The sequence below is a fragment of the Panthera pardus genome, unplaced genomic scaffold, assembly GCF_024362965.1.
Source record: "Panthera pardus isolate Hobbes unplaced genomic scaffold, ASM2436296v1 HiC_scaffold_11, whole genome shotgun sequence".
Classification (NCBI taxonomy): domain Eukaryota; kingdom Metazoa; phylum Chordata; class Mammalia; order Carnivora; family Felidae; genus Panthera; species Panthera pardus.
Window position 1 is genome coordinate 78,165,465 of NW_026526666.1, and position 13,150 is coordinate 78,178,614.

Sequence of the window (13,150 nt, forward strand, 5' to 3'; positions counted from 1 at the left end):
AACCCTTGAAACATGTAAAGCCCATCCTTAGCTTGGCAGCCACACAAAAGTCCTGTGGGCTGGAAGTGCCCCATGGGATGTGTTTGCCGACTCCTGGAGAGGCAGGTACACCAGCGAGTTAAACACGTACCTCGAGGGAGCCAAAATCAAGAGTCGGACCCTTAACCGACTGAGCCACCCAGGCGTCTCTAAAAATTTTTAAACAAAATATGACACGTGTTCATGATTACAAAAATGAGTCACAGAAACAAACCAAGGAGAAAGTAAAAAAAACAATCACCGAAAACCCTGCTCCCAGAAACAACCCTGGGTACCGTGTTGGTGAACATTCTTAGCCACCTCTGTCTGATTGTAAACACATATGGACGCAGTTTTGAATGAACGGGAGCAGACGCCACAGGCTGTGGTGTAAAACGCTTTTTTCTCTCGACAATATGTTGTGGACATCTTTCCATGTCAATAAATACAGAGCGGCAGCTTTGTGTTAAACGGCTGCACGAGCCTCTATCGCGTGTACGATCGGGGCTTGGAAATGCAAACCGCATTCAGTCCCGCGTGGCTCCCAAAGTGAGTGTTGGTGGGACCGTGCTCAGGGGACAGCCGTGGTGGCTGAGCCATGCCACAGCAGCCACAGCCAGGGTCTCAGACTTGTCTTTGGAGCAAGTCCCTTGAGGGTGGGTCCCAGGGCGGCCTTAGACAGGGCTTTTGAAGAGGGTCAGTGGCCCCAGCTGGCTCCCTGAAAAAGTATTGCTGTCCTCAGGGACTTGGCTCTTCTGGGGTTCTTTTTGAGGTGCAGGCAGTCGTAAGGCTGGGCCATGGCTGCAGGGCTGTGGGCATAAGTGGGGATGACCTGGGGGAAATCTTTCCAGAGCAGTCTGTGAGAACAAAGGTCAGTGCCCCCGCCCCACTGAAGCTTTTGGTGGAAGCAGAGGCTGGATGAACTAAGAAGGTGCAGCTTCTCACCTGCTCCCCGGGGACAGGCGGGGGCCCCAGCTGCCGCCTCTGTGATTTGCATTCAGCCCTTGTCTCTGACAAACTCCGCAAGCAGCAGCCTGCTCCCAGAGATGTGCTATTTTAAGTGCTTCCCCTCCGCCCCTAAGGGTGCCATGTGTTTATCTTGCTTTCCAGTTAAAAGGGAAAATCAATTTCACTCTTACCTTAGGAAGGTTTGGGGGGGGGGGGCGGGGGGGGGCTTCATTTCATTAAAATGAAAGTGGGAGTGGGGGTGGGGTGGGGGGGGTCTTCAGAGTCCCACCCTCCACCCCCCTCCCCCCAGGCCAGTTGTGAATAAACAATAGCCTGGGTCCACCCAGACTGTGGGTCCCAGGAAACCCCGGGCTCACCTGCAAGGGGCCAGGGGCGTGTGGGTTACAACCTCTTATCCCAGAGCGAGGAAGGGAGGAGCCAAGCTCATCAGTGCTTGTGTGTGTGTACGTGTGTACGTGTGTGCACACACGGCTGGAACTGGTCCAAGGATGCATGTGTGTATGGGCCTGGCTTGGCCCTGAGCTCCAGGCACCATTCTGTTGGACGGACAAGGACTGTAGGTCTCGGCTGGGCCACCTTCCTCATCCCCCACCAATGGCTGCCTCCTTGGTGGTCTGCATTTCTACCGTCCACCTTCTCGGCCGGGGAATCCCAGCTCCAGCCTTTGGTACAAAGGCCTGCTCAGGCTGCCTCCTGCTCTAAGATGGGGGCCCCTGGGGGCTGAGCTGTTGAGGTAGCCAAACAGAGCATGCCATCCGCAGGGCAGAGGTGTCTGACCAGAGAAGGGCCAACTGGGGGTCCCTCTTTCCTGGCTCTGGAAGTTTTCACTGAGAAGAGCCTTTGGAGTAGAAGGTGTAGGAAAGGAGCTCCTTGGGGGTGGGGGGCGGATTCTGGAGACAGGGTCTTCCTGCAGAGCAGTAACCCTCAGAGTAAAAGGTAGCCATCTTCTCCCAAAGACCACCAGCCCTGACCGAAGGCTGCTGGGTAAGAGCGTAGGTTTGTGGACTGCTTTTCTCCCCCGTCCACCCACATATTTAACAAACATTTACGGAGAAGCCTTGGGTTCCAAGCAATTTAAAAACCTCCTCACCTTCCCTTTGAATGCCCCCTCCCTTGCATGGGGCTGATGGAGACTGCAGCGACAGGGGCTAGACAATGCTCCTGTCCTCAAGGAGCTTCCGACCCAAAGGGGACCAGACCTGGGACCAGACGCATCAAGGCAGGTGCTCTGATGGGATCGTGAGCCAAATGCTGTGGGAACGCACGCGTGGGGCTGATTCCCTCTGATGGAGACCTGCAGGAGAGAGGCTCACAGGAGAAGTGGGGCTTGACTTATCCCTGAAAGGGTGAGCCAGCCTTTAAAAGATGCCGAAGCAGGTGACACGTGGCCCAGCCCGGGGGAGTGGCTTGACAGATGTTCAGTGATCCCATGTGCGTGGTGGGTGGGTGGCAGTGAGTGGGCTGGGGCAGGGCAGGGGGAGGGGCTGAGGATCTGGAAGGTTTTGAGGAGAGGAGTGGAAGAGTCTCAACTGTTGTCTTGAGAAGATCACTTTGTAAGAGTGGGCGGGGGGATGGATTGGCCCCGGGGGAGCAGTAGGGTTTGGGGAGCCCTCAGGGGGGCTAGCAAAACAACCCAGGATGGAGGGAAGGAGCAACGGCAGAGGCAACTGAAGGGTCTGGGCAGGGCGGGAGAAGTGTTGTCTATGGTCACTTTGTGACAGCAGGATGGAGGGTGGTACTTGTAGAAGTGACAATGGCGGGGTTCCCACCACCAGCTCACAGGACCCATGGGTTGGAGATGCCCATGAGGTCATGCAGTCCACACTCCTGCCCCTGCCCCTGTGCCTGAACCCCCTTGTAAGCCATCTGGGCTTTAGGACTGCAGTGAACGCCTCTGCCAGGATTCAAACATACCGGAACATTCCACCACACTCTTCTGGTGAAGTGGTGTTCACTTCCTTCCAGCTGGATGCTTCCGGCTGTTACAAAGGTCGCCTTTCAATTTAAATGAAACTTGCCTCTCCATGGCCTCCCTTAGTCTGTCCAATTCTGTTTCTTGGAAGAAAACAGAAAGAGTCTGATGCATATTTCATATGCCTGGTCATCAGGTACTTGATGGCAATTCTCCTGTCCTCCCAAACTCTTTTTATCTCCAGGCTATATTGTAAAAATGGTAATAATGTGAACATTTATTGTGCTTTTCCTGTTCCAGGCACTGTGCTGAGAGCGTCACATACGCCGTCTCAGGGGCTGGATCATGAGTAGCTTTGAAACGTCTTTGTAAGGGGTTCCATTGTAATCCCACAGGCGTGAGGGCTCACTGCAGACTTTTAAGTAGGGAGGGGATATTTTAGGAAGACCACTCAGGTGGCCAGTGCGAAGAGTGCCAGAACGGATGCGGTGAAGTGAGGAGGCTGCTGGAATAATCCAGGGGAGGAAGGAACAGGGTCTGAATTTGAGAGGTGGTAAAAGGTGCAGCAGACAGGCATAACGTGAGAGACATTCAAGGTCAAGTCAATAGGAGCTGGGAGGGGCTGGACATGGGAGGTGAAGGAGAAGAGTCTAGGGTATCTTCAGATTTTTATCCTAAGTGGATTCTATGAAACAGAAAGTCTAAGGAGTATATCTGGATCATTTTGAAGGCGAAGAGAAGGAGAGATTACATTTGGCTTTGCACATATGGCGTTGTAGATGCCACTGGGACACTATTTATTGACTTTAACACGCCTCTGTTTAACATTTATTGAGGATCAACTACGTACCAGGCACTTTGCTAGATGGTAAGGTTATGAAAATTTGGTCACTCTTGTTCTTAAGGGGCTTACTATCTAGTGGAGGGAGACATACATGTAAATTGACAAGTGTAAAAAAATGACTACTGGGGCACCTGGGTGGCTCAGTCAGTTGAGCAGCCGACTCTTGATTTTGGCTCAGGTCATGATCCCAGAGTTGAGAGATCGAGCCCCGGGCCGGGCTCCACACTGGGCGTGGAGCCTGCTTAAGATTTTCTCTTGCCCTCTGCCCCTCCCCTGCAAAAAAAATTAGTACTACAGGGTTTTCTTTAGGAAATGAATGGATAAACTGTGATACATTCGTGCAAAGGAATATTATTCACTGCTAAAAAGAAATGAGCTATCAAACGCTCATGAAAAGACATAGAAGAAACTTAAGTGCACATTGTTAAGTGAAAGAAGCCAATATGAAAAGCCTACACACTGTGTGATTCCAACTATCTGACATTCTGGACAAGGCGAAACTATGGAGCTACAGTAAGAAGATCAGCTGTTGCCAGGGGTTAGGAGGGGGGAAGGGATGAGTAGGCAGAGCACAGAGAACTTTTAGTCAGTGAAGCTACTCTATGATACTATGATGGTGGATAAATGTCATCGTACATTTGTCAAAATGCTTAGAGTGTATAACACCAAGAGTAAACCCTAGTGTGAACTGTGGGCTTGGTGTGATCATGCCTTGTCAATGTGGGTTCACTGATGGTAATAAATGTGCCATTCTGGTGGGGGGAGTTGATATAGGGGAGCAAGTGCATGTGTGGGGACTGTGGGTATTTGGAAACGATCAGTCCTTTTTGCTTAATTTAGCAGTGAATTCAAAACGGCTCTAAAAATAAAGTCTATTTTAAAAGTGAGTATTACAAGATGCTAAGATTGAGATCTGTGTAGGGACTAGAACTCTGAAGGGGGAGGGGTGGTCGGGAAGGGCGTCATCATGGAGGGGACCTTGACTTGTGAGAGACATTCAGTGGAGACCAGTCTGTAGCTCAGAAGAGGGCTCTAGGCGGGCAATAAGGATTTGGAATTCATTGGATCATCCGTGGAAGCCAGGGGAACATGGGAAGAGTATATGAAGTTCAGAAGAATGGAATCATGAAGGTGGGACCCCAGCTATGCCAGTGCCTGAGGGCCGGGAAGACCTTGGAGAGGGTGAGAAAGGAAGAAGGAGGATGAGATGAGAAGAACCCTGGGTGAAAGGAACATGCTGAAAAGCGGAGAGTGTATGAGAGTGGCACTGGGGAATGGCAAAATAAGGGAAATAGTTAAGTCCCTGAGAGTCCGTTGGAACCCATGGACTAGAGCAGACATAGGCTGGGTCATCTAAAAATGAAAAACTGTTCAGGGACCAGGAGTGCTGGACTATAGCCTATTTTGTCTGTCTAGGAAATCTAAAATAAGAAAATTGTTGGCCAGAAGGAAGTTGATCACGGAGCAGAAGAGAGTGGGGGTCCCCAGAGAAAAGAGAGGCGGTGCCCATCCCAGGGAGGTCTAGAAGACAAGAAACTGTGACCTTCAGGAAATTCTGTCCCTAAAGACACATACAGAGCATTCAAGCTATAAGATTTGGAGTTTTCTGGTCCCAATGGCAAGAGCTTCTCAAGGGCAAGAGGAATGGATGCAGAAGGCTGTGGTTGTCTCTAGTCTCTTTGTTCCACCAGACGTCTTTGTTCTGAGTCTGTTCGCCAAGCAACCTTCCAGCGCTCGTGCAGATCTGCCCTTAAGTTGCCAGGGCCTGAGTCCAGCCTTTTCCAGTGGAGACTAAGAATTTAGCTACTTACCTCCAGCTGGTCATGGAATCCCCTACATGCCCTTTCTTCTCACTTGACCTCATGCTCCATTGACAGAATGAAACGCCTTCACCTTCTGCCCCCACCACCAAATCTACTCAACTACAGATACTCGTATCAAAACCTACAGTTGGTATTTTCCTTTCCATAACATGGTTGGAAGACTTTGCGCATATGTCCAAATCCTCCATTTATGCCCTGGACTCGAGCCAGCTCACCTTCCTCAGGGCTTTGCTCCTTCTTTCCCTCTTGATGCTCTCCTCGATCATCCTCACCTACAGATGTGCATGTTCTGGAATGACATCTTTTGAAAACCCCTATAATTGGCCAGACACCTTGCTCCAAGCATTGTCCCATTTCCCTACTTGTCAGTACAGCGAGATAGGTCAAACAAATAATTGCCTACAATTGCTGTAATCAGGTCTCCACCTCTGATTCTCCCTCTCACCTTTTCTACCTGGGCTTCCATTCCCACCATCCCACCAAAAGTCCTCTTGGCAAGATTACCTGGTGATCCCTGTCCCGCCAAATCCAACGGTTGCTCCTCACTGGCACTCAACCCTGACGGCTCCTCCCTTTTCCTTAAAACGGCTCCTCTCTTGGCTTCTGGGACACCCACTCTTCTCAATTCTCTCCCACTTCATGGGTCTCTCTTCAGTGTCTCTGGCAGGCTACACATCCTCTACTTGCTGGATGACCAGGAGTTTCCCAAACTAGGTCCTCAGCCTTGACTGAGCCTCATGCTCACCTGTCAGGCTGCATAGTTGTCAACACTCCACGGACGTCTGTCAGGACTCTGGGATGGCACATGGCCAAAGCTGAGCTCTTAATTTCCTCCAGAAATCGGTGCCCCGTCTCAGGAATGGGAACACCATCTTCCCCAGTGCTCAAACCAGATATTTGGGAGCCACCTTTGATTCCTCCCATGTTTTGTCTTACAGTGAGGCCAACTATGACTTCCGCTGGTTCTACCTAGAAATTATAATCTGGCTTTGCCAGATTCTCTACATTTCTGTAGCTACCACCTGTGGCATACTTCATAGCATGCCCAGGGCACCCGATCCTCCAGTGGCGGCGTCCTTCTCCAGGAATTCCTCTCAGTTGAAGAGAACCCTCTTTTGTTTGAGGCTACGTTCCCTCCCCAGGCCCACACCCCGTCGTCCAGGGACTGGTTGAGTCTGCGGTCTGAAAGCCTGACCCTCTGGCTTCCATTTAGGACAGCTCCAAGGACGTCTCCCAGCTTGGTGGCTTCCCTTGAGGGGAGGTGAGGGCTCTCAGTTGCAACTTGTTCACAGTCGGAAGTTGTGCCTGCTTTCCTCACTCCCCCACAGGTGTCGTCCCTGAGCGCATCCCCCAGGAAATCACCTGTATGCAAATCACAGAATTCCAGAGTCTGTCTCCAGGGAAAACAATCTACACTAGTCAAAACCACCATCACATCTCCCCCACAGCCCTGCGATAGCCATTCCGCTAGTCTCTCCATTCACTGTTGCACTTGGACTAAAGTCCAGACTGGGCCCGGGGGGGGGGGGGTGCTGAGCCCGCTAGTGTCCCTGGCCTCATCTCCCACCACTCAGCGGTTCGCTCAGCTCTGCAGCAGCCACACTGGCCTTCTTTCTGTTCTTTAGACACCCCAAGATGCTGCCCGCTTTAGAGTCTTTGCATTAGCTGCTCCCTTGGCCTAGAGTGCTCTTCCTCCCAATCTCCCCATGGCTGGCTCCTTCATTCAAACCCCAGTTCAAATGTCACCTCCCTGGAGAAGCTTTCTCCGACTGCTTGCTCTAATATAGGTTCTCTATGTAGGATTCTCTGTCACTTCATCCTCCCTTGTTGTCATCACAATACTTACACACATGAAATCTTACAGTCTATCTACTTCTGGGCCTATTTTAATCTGTGCCCCTGTGCCTCTAATGCAATCTTCTTTGAGAGTAAGGACCGTGCCCGTTTCGTGGAGTGCTTTGGTGCTGCGTCTGCAATACCCACAAGTATGCAAGGGTGTATCAAGATGAATGAATGAAGGAATGAATGGAAGTTTCCAGGAGCCAGCATGCCAGGATCTAATCGCTCTTGAGTTCTCCCGAAAGAGGTTCAGATTCAGCTAAGGTCTTGTTGGGACAAGGCTCTAAGCCACTTCAGTCACCAACATCAGGGGCCAAAGGGAAGTCAAGTACAGGAAGGACACAAATCATTCAGCAGATTTAGTAACTAGGAGATTATTGGTGACCTCGAGGAGAACAGCTTCAGTGGAGTAGAGGAAGTGGAGGAATTAAATTGCAGCAAAATGAGAGTGAATAGAAGGGCAAGAAATGAATACAGAAAACTCTTGGAAGGAATTTGTCAGGGATGGAAAATAAAGGCTCACTTGTTTTCTGTTGATTGCTTGAGATGGGCTTTGCTTGGTTATAATCTAGGGGAAAATTGCTGATCTGGTACTACTGTGAGCATCCACTAACACTCTTAGGGGCTGCTGGTGGTGCTAGACTCTTCTCTAAGCTCTTTATGTATGCATTTGTTTTCTGTTACTATGGAACAAATTGCCACAAACTCGGCAGCTTGCAACAACACATATTTATCATCTTATAGTTTCTGCGGGTCAAGAATCCTGATATGGCAGAGTTGGGTCCTCTGCTCTGGGTCTCAAAGTCGAGGTGGCAGCTGGGTTGAATTCTCATCTGGAGGCTCAACTGGGGCAGACTTCACTTCTACACTCACTCAGATTGTTAGCATAATTCATTTTCTTGTGGTTGTAGTGCTGGGGCTGTGGAGTCTTGGTGGCCATTGGCTAGAGGCTCCTCTGAGATCCTAGAGGCCACCTGCAGGAGGATGCCCAGGGTTCCCCAGTGTGCCTGATTACTTCATGAAGCCAGCAAGGAAAGTCTGTACCTCGAGTCTTCTAAGACAGAGTCTTATGTAATGTGACATAATTATGGGAGTGACATCCCATCACCTTTGCCATATGCCATTGGTTAGAGGAGCAAGTCACAGGTCTCGCCTCTACTCATGCCAGGGGATTTCACGAAGGCCTGAACAGGAGGAGATGGGGATCTTGAGGGACCTCAGAATCTATCCACTGAACTCATTTAATCCTCACAAAACCCCAGGAGGTGGACCTTACTGTTATCCTCATTTTATGGAGGAGAATACTGGCAGTGAGAGAGAAGGGGGGACAGACAGAGCAAGACCCATCAGGCAGCAGGAAAGGGGATAATGCAGAGAATAGCTGGAGAGTTCTACTGTAATCGGAGGAGAGACACCTCAGTCACTGATACTGGAGAGGAAGGAGAGAAGGATCCAGATCAGCTCGTAAGATTGGGGTGAGTTCCTAGGCATCTGCCCAAGAGGCATAAAAATATATATCCACACAAAGATGTGTATGCAAACGTTCACAGCAGCATCACTCCTCACAGCCAAAGAGCAAAAACAACTCAAATGTCCATCACCTAGTGAACAAACAAAATGTGTTTTATCCATACGATGCAAGAGCATTTTGCAATAAAATGGAACCAGCTTCTGTTGCAGGCTGCAACATGGACGAACCTGAAAAAGAAGTCAGACACAAAAGATTACGCATTGTGCGACTCCATTTACGCGAAATGTCCAGAAAAGGCAAACCTGTAGAGAAAGAACGTAGATTCGTGGATGCCTAGAGCTTGGGATAGGAATGGAACATGACTAAAAGATTAGAACAGGGTGATGACTGCCCAAGTCTGTCAAAACAGCAAATATCAGTAAATTGTACACGTCCACAGAGGAATTTTATGGCATGGAAATTACACCTCATTAAGCTGTTTAAAAAAAAGAGAGGGGCAGTAAGTTGGTGGAGTACTTCCCACCCCCACCAAAAAGCCTTTTTCTCTCCCACCCAGGTCAGGTCATATGCTGAGAGTGAGGAGTGTGGCGTGCGGGTGAGGGGGGTTGTCCAGAGGGGACAAGGACTAAGAAGCCAGGAGTGGGGACTAGAGACGAAGCTGATGTGTGGAAGGCCCTTGCTGGGGGAGTGGAGACACCGAGCTTGACGTGTTCCAGTCTCCAGTATATTTTCCAGTCTTGCTGTCTTCAGAAACCCAAGTCCCTAAGCAGAAAAACAAGGGTCATGGTCTCAAGCCAGACTTGGCATTTTCCCGGATGGGATGGAAAAAAGGACAAGGAGGTTGAGGGTGTTGGGAGAGTGGAGTCAATAGGATGGCAGTGGCGACTCAGGACAGGGGAGGAAGCAGTGCTGGGGTCCCGGGGACAGCCGATGGAGGGGACAAGAGGCGAGTTCAGACATGGGGGTTGCAAGGAGGCCGCGGGCCAAGTATGGTGGGAATGGGGGTGCGCGGGGACAGTGAGAGTGGGTGTTGCATACGCTTTTCCTATCGTGTCCTCAATTGTCAATATCCTTCTGGAACCGTGGTGCCCCGGCCTGAGTGTGTCCCATCTGCGTCGTTACTCGCTCCCACGGCAGAGAGCTGACCGGTCCTGAGCTTACTGTCCAACTCACAGCCCTAGAGCTCTGTATGCAGTGGGCGCGTCCGTAAGGCGGCAGTTGGGTTTAGGACCCAAGGGCAAATTGCACATTTACGCTTGTGCCGCTTTAGCTGGTAAACCTCAGCCCGTTGGTCCAGCCGGAGGACGTCTGTCTGATCCCACCTCCTCGGTGGTGCCTGTCTCCGGCTGTGTACCGTGTACCTGTCTGCCAGCAGGTGCTCTCTGGTCCTCTCTGTTACTGGTGTCCCGGACCACCAGAGCGCCTCATGCTGACTGTGGCTGGAGCTCTTGGATCGTCCATCCCAGGAAGGAAAACACAAACACTGCAAAGCCCTCGGGTCTTCAACCTCTTGCCTGGGGAGTGGGGAGCAATCTCTTCCATCGGGTGCCTCCCTGGGGTTCAGAACCTCCTGTCCCCAGCCAGCCGGCCCTTTGGAGGTGAAGGCGAGTCCACCCCAGCCTCCCTTTCACGCTCCAAGTCCCACAGGAAGGAGGATCGATGCTTTCTGTCTCCCGGAGACAGACCGTGCATTCCTGCAGGGCTATTGACAGCCTCGGCGCTCTCTCGTATCTTCCATACTTCATTTGTGAAAAGAACTGTAATTACCCTCAAGGAGTCATTGGAGAAAAGTATACAAATTGAAAAGGACTGGAATTGGGCACCTCTGGCTGCGGAGAAAACACTTTCCATATTGAACCGTTCTCTCTCGGGCCCGAACATTCCCGTTTGCTCGTCCCTTAGCTTTTCTGCCGAAAACTGTGGCAGCCTTTGTGCCCGCCCTGACAATGGGCGTTTGACACAGAGGGCAGCGAGATTAATGAAAGACCAGAGTTTTCCATTTCTCCCTTCCACAGCTAACTACTTTCCTTTCAACTCCTACTGCTAAATAGCTCAGACAATTAATAAAGCTTCGGTTGTGCTTTGGGTTTTTTTTTTTGTTTGGTTTTTTGTTTTTTGGGGTTGTTTTTTTTTTTCTCTCTCTCTCTCCTTTTCTTCTCACACAGTTGGTTGTTGACATGGCCTTAACCCGACCATCCACTGGCCTTGTTAACTGGTCCGGAGACTTAGATCTTGCCAAGAGTGGAGAGTTCTACGATCTGGGGAAGAAAATGTCCCTGTTGCGGGGCAGTTATCTGAGGTCGAGATGCTGAGAGCTTTGTCCCAGGCCCTGCAAGGTGACCCTGGGCCTGGGCCAGCCTCTGAGCTCCCTGCCCAGCTGCCTGACCTGACAGTGCCTTGGCCTTGAGGCCTTTTTGTTTGGGGAACTGTATTATTCATTCCCTGGGGCTGCTGTAACAAATGACGTCAAACCTGGTTGGCTTGCAACAGCAGAAATTTATTCTCCCACAGTTCTGGAGGCCAGAAGTCCAAAATCAAGGTGTTAGCAAGGTCGGATCCTTCCGGAAGCTCTGAGGGAGAATCTGTTCCATGCCTTTCTCCTAGCATCTGGTTATGGCCCGCAGTCTTTGGTGCTCCCTGGCTTGTCGATGCATCATTTCATCTCTGCTCTGCTTCCCCCACCTCCTTGCTTCCCTGCGTCTTCTCCCTTTCCATCTCTTATAAGGGCACTTGTTGGTTTTAGGGGCCACCATGATCTAGGATGATAATCTCATTTTGAGGTCATTACCTTAATCACTTCTGCAAAGACCCTCATTCCAAAGAAGGTCACAACCAGAGATTCCAGGCGGATGTACATTGCAGGGGCACAACTCAAACCGTTGTAGAACCCAACAGAACTCCTCTGCCCCCCGGAATTCAGAGCTTGGGCCGCTTCAAGCCCCATTCTCTGCCTAGTGCGAGAGGCTAAAGCCCACTGTGTGCGCACAGCAGCCATCGGGGAGCAGGTGGGGATGGCCATGGGGCAGGCGGGAAAGGAGGAGGGTGAGCCCAGACCATCGCAGTCGTGGACTCCCACTCACCTGCTCCCCGGCTGTCCAGCCTCCTGAAGCGAACCCTCAAATACCAGCTGGGATTTGAAGAAGCTGCTCAGGACCACCCCCGCCCCCCCAACCCATTTCCTTTCTATCCTGTTTCCCCAGCTCTGAACTCTCAGCCTTGGGGCACTGAATTCTCCCCTCGTTTCTGCCCTTGGACCTCTGTTCTTGCAGACTCTGCTGGGTCTCCCCTTAGCCCTGCCTCCTTCTACTGCCCCGGGGGACAATCATAGCATTAGGAGCACATGTCTGGAGTGCTGATTCTGTGTCAGGCACTGTTCTAAGCACTTTGTACACATTAGCTCCTTTAATTCTTACAACAGCCCTGTGAGGAGGGTACTGTCAGTGCCACCCCCATTTTAGAGATGGGAAAACCGAGGCCCAGAAATGTCCAGTAATTTGGCTAAGGCAGGGTTTCTCAACCTCATCACTGCTGACATTTGGGGCTAATAATCCTTTGTTGGGGGAGCTATTCTGTGTGTTGTAGGATGTTTAAGCGGCATCCGTGGCCTCTGCCCACTGGATGCCAAGATCACCGCCACCCCCTCAGTCGTGACAACAAAAATGGCTCCAGACATTGCCAACGTTTCCTGGGGTGTGGTGAAACCACCCCAGGGTGAACCCCCTGGCCTAAGGCCATGTGGTAGTGACTGGAGAATCTAGGATTAAAGCTCAGCAAGTCTACACCTGGTCCAGTAGTCCCCCCTAATCGATGCCTATTCTGGATTTCGATCCGTGCAGGCACTACACGTTCAAGGTTAGGGCTGACACCATAGCTTATACCCCGTGAAATCTAATGTCCGTCCTTGCCTGACACTTCACACCGAGACAGGCTAACCAGGCACGGGGAGGAGGGGTGCACACTTTCTAGGGCAGCTCGGGGTCTCCAGCCCTGCACCGCTCCTGGCCGTGGCCGTGCCTCCTAGCTGCCCGAATGGCTCAGCATTGGGGTGTGGACACCACAGCTCCATGTGCATCGCGACCCTGGATTCACAAGTATACCCTGGGATCCTCCCTCGTTTCCGGTTCTCAGGACAGGGGGCGGGGGTAAGGGGATTCGCCCCCTTGATGGCCTTCTAGGGACGGTACAAGGACTCTACCTGTTCTCTTTAAGCACATGAGAGATTCCTGCTTGTGCTCCTGGGGGAGGGGATGGCCTTTTGAGGTCTCTTCCAACCT

The 13,150-nt window shown here is 51.3% G+C and overlaps 1 long non-coding RNA gene across 2 annotated transcripts; it reads right to left on the reverse strand.

The window, feature by feature from the left end:
• Positions 1–402: 402 nt before the first annotated feature.
• LOC109255511 (uncharacterized) lies at positions 403–3,564 on the reverse strand. 2 transcript variants are annotated; one of them, XR_008417097.1, is made up of 3 exons: positions 2,902–3,564; positions 2,078–2,281; positions 403–736 (listed from the first exon to the last, which is right to left on the reverse strand). It is a non-coding gene; the product is annotated as an uncharacterized LOC109255511 (long non-coding RNA). The 2 variants fall into 2 exon arrangements; XR_002075267.2 differs by having other exon boundaries at positions 403–827.
• Positions 3,565–13,150: the final 9,586 nt, after the last annotated feature.